We start from the raw sequence: 11,322 nt of genomic DNA, 5'->3' as shown, positions 1-11,322 counted from the left end.
ATGTCCTAGGTGAGGACATGATTGGTGCCTAGATTTGTGTAAGACCTCCTTTATTACAGAAGCAAAGGGAGGATTCATGAAGTTTTTGGGTGGCTATGTGTAAGGGTCTCCTAGGTTTGGGGATGCCCTAGCTAGGTGCAGATGTTACAACTTGGTCTTGGTCACTTGTGGAATGTTGGAGGGAAACGTGAGAGTGGACCAAGTGTGGATAGAGATTGGCCATTTATTGTTTGTTGGAGGACAGCATGATAGTGTTCAAGTTGGAGCCCGATGAGAAACATCTTGATGGAAAAATGTGGTTGCAAGAGAGGTAGTTGATGAGCTCAAGGGTTTGATGAACCAGGAGTAGTTTGTGAAGCCTAAGACTTATGTTTATAAAAGGAAATCTACAACAAAATATGGGCAATCCTCCTAGCCTGTGTCGATTGTGGGAGATGGACATCTTGCAGTGATACGTGGTAGCCCTCTGTGACATATGTTGGTCTTCATCGATGCAGGGTAGGAAGACCATGGTGGTTTGAAGTCCATGAGTAGTTGAGGAGTAGGAATGTGCAATTAAGAGTTGTTCACAAGTGGAGCTGTGAAAAAATAGACATTAGTCTCAACGTGTTGATGCGTTGATGGATGAACAATCAACTAGAGAGTAGATTGATAGGCGAGAAATAGTGGCCAGATGGACTTGGATCATTGATAGAGGCAGGAGCTATAGATAGGGAGTCAAAGGACTAGACAGGTAATGTGTCCAACTGAGAGATGATGAGAGAGTTGACTTCATTAGATAGATGGTCAAAGTATCTTGTTGAGGGTAGATTGGTTGTCGATGGACTGACATGAAGCCCTAGTTGTGTATCTTGTACTAGTGGATGCATGAGGGCCATTATTCTTGGTACGGGAGCCCTAGATTGATGTATTATATTTTGTCTAGTATAAAAAACTTGGGTTGAAAACTATAAAAGGTTGTCTATATTATGTGCATGTGTGCTTTACTATTGTTTGTATTCCACTGTGTAAAGTAGTATAATTGGATTCTTGGTTTGCTAGCGTCAAAGATTTTAAGATTGTATCTTAGACACAAGATCATGGAAATTCAACAACAAAGACTTATGAAAGAAAAAATAATGATTTTTGGTATATTTAAAAAGAAGAAAATCCGATGAAAAAATGTGGGAAAACCTTAAAAAGAAGGACATTGCTAAGAAATTATTAGGAAGAAAATAATAAATATCATTGAGTGGAAATAGTCTAGACAATTTTGGCATTGGAGAAACCAAGAGGGAATCAAAAAACATGAGCTCAAGGGGTGTAATATCCTATAATAATTATAAGAAACCAATAAATAATAATAATAATAATAGAAGATATGTTAAGTCTCACTAGCACAACTGGTTGAGGATGGGCCTCGTCAACAAGGCAACATGGGATCAAACATCACAGTGGTTTGTTGCGCCCTATGCTAGGAGGAAGAGACATGCTAAAAAATCTAGTTAGCTAAGGGTTGGTTACCTTGACAGCTTAGATGCCCCTAGGTTGCGGCTCCTCAAGCCACAAGTGAAGCCTAGAGGATCACATACTACTTGAAAGATGAAAGAATAATAATAATAAAATATATGAAATAATATTAGTATATAAATAAATAAAATAATAAATAACGAAAAAAATAATAATAAATCAAATAACGAAGATGATATCCATAAAAATATCTCCTCATAAATTCAAAGGAGATAACTATGCTTTTAGTTGAAATACACACCTTTTTTTTGGCATATTTAAGGCTATAACACACACTTTATAGTCAATAAATCTGTTATAATGCAAGTTATTGTTGGCATTATGATACAGGTGTTGTCCTTGATGGCAACTCACTCAGATGAAAGATCAAAGTATTGTAGGTTAACAGTTCAGGCCACAGAGAATGAAGAAAGAAAGGTATATGCTGGTTCAACTTGACCAACCCACGTATACACGCAGGTTTATTGAACAAAAGGAGAGTATACATACACATGCACTTTCACAGAAAGAAAAGTGCATATATCTTGGAAAAGCAAGTTTTTGGGTCCAAGGTATCTGACCCAAGGTATTTGGTCTGTGGTATTGGTCCAAGGTATTTGGTCCAAGTTATTGGTCCTAAGTGGTTTTGGTCCATGGTATTGAGAAAGGCCTAAAACTATATAAGGAGGAGAAGATCATTAGGCCAAGTCAAGAAAGTATTGAATATCTGATGAAGTATCACATCAAGTATACAGGTTATCGATTTGTGATGCTTAGCTTGATCTGAACTAAGGATGCACCTATGTGGCTGAATAAAGTTGATGGATTGGGATCATGAAGACTTATATGTATTATCATTATGTGGTTTGATCTTCAACATTCTAGATCTGAATACTGACACATGTTTTTATTATGTAAATGTGATGATCTGGGTATGAATGAAGTCTGAAACAGTTATGATGCTTTAAGTTAGCATTTCCAGATCTGTACGCAGGTTGGCCTCGGTAAAACAACGTATACACACTGATTTAGCATATAGAAGTAGCGTATACATCACATAATGGAATTTGTAGATTTGTACACTAGTTTCCCTTAGTAAAAGGGCGTATACATGCTGGTTCGGCTTATGGATGTAGCGTATATCTTCTGAAGTATGATCTATAAGGGTTCTGTTTAATGTTGCAGTATTATGGGTTCTGTATTGTGTTTTGGTGACTGTTTTCTGGTGACAATCTTCTACATATTCAAATTGGTTGATTGTGATTAGCTTCAGTGTTGATGGATGAAATCTAATGATGAATCAGGATCATAATGACTTATCATTATGTGATATGATAATGAATGGACTAGATCTGATCACTAACACATGTTTTATCCTCTATGTGTGATTATGTCTAAAGTTTGGAAGTACAGGAAAGTGTTTGCAGATCTACACACTGGTTTGCTTCTGGGAAGCTGCGTATACACACAGGTTGGCTTCTGACAAATAGTGTATACAATCTGAATCATGGTTTTAAGATGACAACTGATTCTGAATGATAATGTAACTCATATCTAAGTACTGGTTACAGTGATCCATCAAGTGATCTATTTGTTGCAATTGACTGGTTAAAGTATGAATGAATGATTGATTTAGTTGTGTCAGAGGTTCAAAGTTTGTTAGTGATTGATTGAGTTCGGTTGATTCAGATTGAGTTGATGCAGATATAGTTGATGGATATATTGCAGTGGTGATTGATTTTGAGCTTCAATGTTGTTGATGGGTCCAGTATGAAAATAGGATGAAACATGGCCTTTAGATTACGATGTTGTGTTCCAGGAGTATCCAATCTGAAAATTTATGAAACGCAGTCCCTGGAGGAAGAGGGAAGGTTGTAGCCTTCTATAGGTCGGCGCCTATGTACTGGTAAACATATCGGCTAGTACAAAAGCTAGGGGGTTGTAGCTCCCTCCCAGTAGAAGATGGAGAATGAGAGAAGGTTGTAGCCTTCTGTAGGTAGAAGCCTGCATACTGGTATGAGTCTGCACCAGTACAATGTTGTAAACAGTTTTTCTTAATATTAAAAAAAGACAGAGATGACAGCAGCAGGTGGTTTTCACCCACATTGGGTTTCCACCTTAAATCATGGTGTTCATGTGTGTTTCTTATGTGTGATGATTTGTTCTATTTTTACTGCACCTGGTTACTACTTATGTGATTAATGAAGTTTTGATGCACTGATTAAAGATCAACTTATGATGAATTAACTGAATCATAAGTTTGCTAGATATACGCTAGTTGCATTAAACATAGTTGCGTGTACATGCGAGTTCCCTTAACTGAAGTAGCGTATATGAATTTGATTAAGGAAATGAAAAAGTTATTGATTTGCTAATACTGATTCACCCCCCCCCCCCCCCCCACCCCCCCTTAGTATTATTTCCAATAGTTATGTACTATGAGTACACTGTTATCCTAGTCTATAATGCTTTTTCTATTCATATGATTTGTCTTACCAAATTCTTGCTTAGCCACAAGGCAAAAATCCTAAGTTAACTTATTATGAAACTCTTGTTCACTTAAGGAAACTCTTAAGAGGTGGAATTTGATTGCCTTTTCCTCATCTATATATTTTTTTGAAACAAGGAAAGCATCTAAAAAGTGGATAAAGACATTAAAGCATGAGAAGCATCATTTACCCAAAAGTTTTTGCCTAAATTGCATTGCAGAGAAAATAAAAGTCTTCATAGCATCCATTTGACTTATAAATTGAGGACTTCGCCATTGATAGAGGTTTGGAATTCTATGTATTGTTATGTTGTCGAGGTCTTTCTTGACAGAGAGAGTTTTTGGAGCTAGAAGCTAGAGGAGGCTATGTTGTAGTTGCATTTGGTTGTAATTCTCTTCTTATTCATTAATATATAGATCTATTGTTCTTTCTTCCATACAATTATTCAATATTCACCTATATTATGATTAATTAATGATTGTTTTAGATTTTATCTTTTAACAATGTATTTAGTGTAATGCAGGTGTTTATTACTAGTGTTTTTGATTAACAATATCATTATCTTGTGAAATTTTTTCTTGTCTTCCCTTTGGTGCAGGATCAACCTTTGGAGTTAGTTGGGAGCACTTCCCAACTACCTTAAACAGTCCAACTCATCTATGCAAAAGTATAAGCAAGTTATTTGTCACCCTTGCTTTCTCAATTTCAATCTACTTTTTGTGTTGGTAAATGAGTTTGACCTCTGAACAATAGATCCCTTGACTTATCTGTCTTAGGTTTGTGGGGAAACCTAAGAGGGTTTTTCCTTGTCTAAAGGAGTATAATTACTTATAATAGAGTTGGTGACTCCACTAGGGAGTGTTCTCCTTCCCAGTTTATTTTTCTCTTCTAGATTCTAGACATCTCATCTTGTTCAACACTTTAATTCCTACCCTTTGTTTGCATGTACATTAAGTTTATTGATCTAAGCTCATGTCTTAGACCTAAACCATCTTTTTCTAAGAACTATTTTATATCGTTGCCTACTGTTGACTTTAGAGCATTATAACGATGGTAATCCCTTACGTTCAGTGTGTTATCCCTGCATATAACGCATTGTGTTGGCCTAGTTACCTATCGTACTGCCCTAAAGTCTATGTTTTTCATTTTTTCTATGATTTTTACTATTAGTGTTTTACTTGTTTTGGCCTTGAAGTCTTTTCTTTATTGAACTTTGATTTATTTTGTTGCATTCACATTTTATTTTGAAGTTTAGTTTAGCTTGCATTTGCTTAGATCCTTAAAGGAAAAGAAAAAAGATCATTTTCTCCTTATTTGCTTGACTATTGAGTTCATTAGTGTCCATGTAAATTGTGTATCGTTGTTTGCATTTGTTAAAGTGTGTTGTAACTTTCATTGTACTTGTTTAGTTTGGAAAATGAATGTGTTGACGGTGTTGGACCTACCAACATGTAAAGTGGACCTCCCCAGTAAGAAGTCCTGATAAGACATCAAACCGTTTGGTGTAGGAGTCCCAGCAGTGGGTTGTAAGGTAATGCCTTGACTGCGAGGTCGCACAAAGGAAAGTAAGATAACTCTATTAGTAGCAAGGGTGTGACCCTTGCAGTAAGTCAAGGAAGGTGTACGAGAGGTTCTAACACAGGTGGGTTGAGATGAGGGTGAAGGTGAGTTCCAAGTTGTAAGGGATTAATCCCAACTCGGTTAGGAACACAAAACACAAAATGACATACATAGCTTCCGGCAGACTAGTTCACTTGGATGCAGTAGTCACAACATACAAGGTAAGATAACACATACAACACTCATGGATAAGTCTGAACAAATGAAATGGTTGTTATAGTAAGGTTCATGTTAAAGGTTTGTCTGATGTCCGGCAGAGCAGTTGACATGGACAGGATAGCATTAACACCATATACAACACATTTGCAACAAGATTCATATAATTGCATGCGAAACGGTTCATACACAAATATGTTATTTAAACAAAATATATCATTAAGCAAACCAGAGCAGTTCAACTACAATAACAATATATGCATTAAAATGTGTTTCCTCTTATTATATAAAGAAGTGTAAGTTCCAATCATACAATACATCCATGTAAACCTGCTAGCCCCTATAGTGGAACGTTATAGCCACATTCGCCTGCTCCTACAAAGAGATGAACTAGCTTCATGGAGTGGAGAGGCACATTACAATATTGTCGAAGCTCTTTCTAAAATAATCTTATCAGAAGCTTGGCTGACGAGAAGCCATTACAATGAGTTATGAGGGACTATTTATATCAAAGGGTGGGGAGACCCTTGACATTCCCCTTTATGACAGTTCAAATACCCTCATGACTCTTCACCTACTTTATGACTGTTACATCCAATGATTGGTACTTAACTTACACTTGAAACGACTCAACATTACAAAGCACATGTACTCATGTGAGAGGACATGGATTGAGCAAGCCTTACAAGACATCGCTAACACTCAGTCCATTGTGATGAGACCCACTCTTTCACATGCTTGTGATGGTGAAGATGGTGAGATGATGCCAAGCTTGGTTGTCCGTGATGGTGTGCATGCACCTCATGGCGACATCTTGGTGAAGCGAACTCTTGCCTCTGTTGCAACCAATGCATTGGTTCGGCTCCTTCATCCAACTCATCTGCTAACATGCACATGGTCTTCTTGGGTGCAGATGAACCAACATCACACTGATGCATAATGTCTCTACTGATCTTCAAGTGTGTGCTGGTGGTCATGCACATCAACTTGTCGAAGTACATGTTTAGCTCTAGTTGGACTTTCTTCTTGTATTTGCCTTGTTGAGCATGTTGAATGGGTTGGATTGCATGCGTGCGATTAATGACATGCATGATGTTGAATCCCTTGAATGTGATCAACAACATTGCTCACCATGTCTGCTCTATGTCAACTGTTGGATGGATCTTTAACTTGTGCAGGCACAGTTTCATCTGTGAGTGCATGTTGCGCTCACTCCTATTCTTGTTCTTGCTACAACTCATTCATCTGTCTGTGCAGCTTCATGTTCTTCCTGACTTGCTAATTCAACACATGAAACTCCTTCTTTGTTACATTATCTGTCTTCACACGATCTTCATGTCGCATCGTCACCTCATAGCCAAAGTCTCCAAAGTTGCTTTCATCATCAATGGATCTGCTTCAGCTTGCAACCTTGTTCCGCCTCCGTGTTGTCAAAAACCCTCCTCTTGCATTTGTTTCATTTGGTATGTTGTCTTCAACTACTATTCATGATGTTTCTTGCTGTGATGCTGCTGTTGTCATATCTTGATGTCCTTGCCTACGAACAACTTGATGTATTTGTGAGTAGGAAATTCTAGAGACGCTTGATCAATTGCATCCTCAAGTGTGCTCTAAACAATGTTTTCATCTCTACTCCTGTGGAAACTATTGTACATGTACTGGTGAGAGGCAAATGAACACCTGTGATACCTAGAGACATGGAAACACTCATGGCAGGAAATCTATTAGTCAAAAACCTAAATGAACATGAGAACTAATTTGCAACGTACCTAGCTAAATGATCATGAAGGTTGCACAATTTCAGCCGGGAGGTCAGGAGACCAATTGCCAAGACTGCACAAGGCACAGTCTGGGCTACTAGGAGACTAAATCACTACTGGAACTATGTAATGCATAGTCCAGTCTGGTTGCGAACTGCTAGGATTGCCCAATGTGCAATTCCAACTAGGAAGGACTACTGGCCTAGGGACAGATTTGTGCAATCTCTTGGGCCAATAATCCATTGTCCTTCAAAAATGCACAAAATAGTCGTAGAGGCCAGTGCTGGGTAGGAATGTGCATCTCTAGAGAGGAAGGTGAGCTTTCCTTCCCCAGATTGTGCAATGCAACCTTGGTGGAGGTAGAGTCCGAGCCAAGGTTGGCTTGACTCGCCGACGGGCAACTGAAAGAAAATAAGACAGTGAATGCATGTTGATACTAAGTGGTAGCAAAAGCGATTGATAGTGCATGAAAAACATGAAAGAAAGATTCAGTAAAAAGATCAACATGCATGTGGATGAGGCAGTTCATGGGTTTCGCAAACGTCCATGCAAAACAATTTCATTCATGTGACAATAGTTAGATAGTAACAAAAATTAAAACAGAGCTAGGACAAGCTAGAATACATGCAAACACCAACAATCGTTCAAAGAAATCAAGCAAACAGTACTCAATCAAGCAAAAACACAAAAAGTGACAAAAATGCAGCACAACGCATGGGAAGCGGGCTTACCACAAAATAGTTGTGTTGAATGTGCCGAATGCTCCTAGATGTGATGTGGGATGTCAGAGTTCCAAGGTTGATGTGAGGAATGAGATCTATAATGTCTCACTAATGTGTTTTGATAACATCAATGTTATGAGGTGCATGCCACAAATCTAGGGGAAGCAACACATGGTGGGAGGTTTCTGAATTGCTCCTTGCATGTAACCTCCAACTACTAAACATAGATCCCTGAGACAAGGGATGCCTTTGCATGCTACCTTACGAGAAGTAGCCTATGCATGCAAGTCTATTTTTCTCTGTCCCGGAGGGAACCGGTCAACTCAACTACACATGCAAGAGGTTGTTCGAATAGTTGAAGGAAATGCACATTTCTGGCTTGGAGTTGGGCTGAATACCTAGAAGATTTACACAATTTTTGGGCAAAGCAGCTAATTGTTGCCTAGATTTGCACAAATTCTGGGTTGAGTAGCCCTGCTGGGGAAAATTGTGTAATTGCTACGGGGAGTGTTGACTGGCAGGATTGCCCAATCTTGGAGCCCAATAGGTTGCCAAACAGGATTGCACAATTTCTAGATGGAAGACTGGTTTCCCTCTAGAAATGTGCAATTTTCTTGGGGAAGATTATTAGCCTGTAGCTGGACCGAGTCTGAGTGAATATCCCATGAGGGGAATGCATCAAGCTATGATCAACAAGCTTCCTTTGTGCAAGCAAAACATTGAAGCTTGTGAACTTGATGAAGTAAGAAAAGATGTTGTGAAATTTTGTAAGGAAGGCTCTAAAATGAAGCTAAGGAAAAATTTTAGAGGGTGGTTGTAGCCACTACAACACTTGGTGACACACTAGTGGAACTCCATCTCTCTGAATGGACCTTGTTTGTGAAAAGCAAGTCTAACACCTATGGAGCTATTGTTTAGCTCTTAGTTCATCTTGGTTTCACACTAGCTTCATTGTAAGATGTATCATCTACCAAGATTTTGGTTGATTGACACACATTCCAAGCCAAGTTAATGTACTTATTTTGATTGGGGTTGAGGGCTATATATGTGCACAAGCAGTATAGTCATCAGAGTCTTAGTTTCATCTTTGGTGTTGCTCCACTGCCAGTAGGCCTCAACAGTACCATGACGGAGTCACATAGGAACACAAGCACGGCTTCACTACCAGTGAGCCTGGTCAGTACCTCGGCGACGTTGCTTTCATCACCTCCCTGCACTAGATGCCTTTCTCTTCTTTTGCCTTATTCAGTTTTCACTTTGAATTTTTGACTTTTTAATTATTTTCATTTTTCATTTTTTTTAATTGTGCATCACACTTATTCATTTCAGAGGCAGAAGAAGGATCCTAACTTATTGAGAGCAAAAGAGGTTGTTCCAGTAGAGAAGTAGTTTATTGTATCTCTGACGTGCCTATTAAGGCTTTCCCCCTCACCTTACTCTACCTGACTGAGCTGATAAGGGTTAACCCAAAAGAAACCAACTAGAGAAGGTGACACTAGTTAGTGCGCAAGCGTTGTGTTATCACCAAGGTTCACTTCAAACAATACATATTTTCCTTCAATGTATCATGGACTAAAAGTAACAAGCTCATCATACAGAGGCAATATGACATATAACCAAATAATGATAGTTGTGCAAGCCCTCTTTTACTTTACCTAGCTCATTTTAAGAGTCACACATGGTTTCATGCAAAACTAACCTACGATGAAATAGGAGAACTAACAAACAACAAAGAAAAGAAAGTAAGAAAACAATCAATCAAACAAACCATCAAACAAAGCATGTAAGAAAACAAGCATTCAAGCAAACAATTGAAAGCAAACACTACTCCTAATCCTACACTAACGGTGCATGGGCTTGATCATGTGAAATGATACTTCCAATGTAGCCACCGATGCATTGGTAAACCCTTGTTGGTGAAGGTTTGGTCGGTGATCAACCTGGTTGTGCGAACCAACAAGAAAGAAAGATATAACAATGACGACACCCACACTTCATGCTTCATAGTGCCCATAGGACATAGGTGAGTGCATGTGCATGACGGGCAGTATGTGGACTTATCATGGTGCTAGTTGACACTATGTGCAACTTTGAAGCACAACTGTGACATGCAAGAAAACGAATGAAACAAATATAACTTGCATTGCGCACGAGTGCTTGAAATGTAAGACTCCTCCAATACATGAGCAATGGGATCATGTAGTTTGAGTGGAGGAAGTGTGATGTATGAGTGAGATGGATCTTCAATGCATACAGATGATTGATGAAGAGCCTTGGGTGATTGAACAATTTCATGATCGGAAGTGAGACTAACCCCAAGAGAGCGAGGGCCTGACATAACCATCATCTCGGGCTAAAGTGCCTCGATAGTCTTGGGTGTTTCAACTTCATCATTAGATAGATCATCATAAATGGGTGGCTTTGAAAGATCAACTATGACAGAGTCATGATCATGATAAAAAATGGAAGTAAATGGATCATGACGACCATTATCATAAAGATCAATGAATTCTTTGACATCCTCATGATCAGATAAATCAAACAGAGGGTTAGATGAAAAACAAACAAAATCATCCTCTATAACTCCGGAAAAGACAAGTGAAGGATCCAGTGGATCTTCAATGAGTAACTTATCTCCTCCATTTTGGAGTGATGGACTAACATCTGGTGAGTCCTACAGGTGATCAATAATGGGTGCATCCATGGATGAAGACACACATGCAAAATCATGGATGGCAGGTTCACCAAAGAGGTTAGAAAAGAACGGAGGGGGCTCAAAAGGAGGGGAGTCATCCTTTGCCGAGTGTTGATGCTCAAGCTCCCACTCATACTCTTCATGAATGATAGTGCATGTTGGTTGTGTAACATCAAATCCATCAATGGGTTGCTCCTCGTTCACAACAAGTGAAGAGTCCATAATTGATGAACATAAGACAACATTATCCGGAGGAACACCTGAGTGTGAAGACGGAGGTCATAGACAAAAATGCATATGAGAACTCAAAGGACTCACAACCGAATCTGCGTGAAAATTGAGTGCAATGATGTTGGGAGAGTGTGAAGGATGAACAGGTGTGTGAGTATGCT

Source organism: Pinus tabuliformis, chromosome 2_2 (genome assembly GCF_031772625.1).
Source record: "Pinus tabuliformis cultivar Carrire ecotype Pingquan chromosome 2_2, CPIR1, whole genome shotgun sequence".
Lineage (NCBI taxonomy): Eukaryota > Viridiplantae > Streptophyta > Pinopsida > Pinales > Pinaceae > Pinus > Pinus tabuliformis.
Note: the sequence above shows the minus strand (reverse complement) of the source record.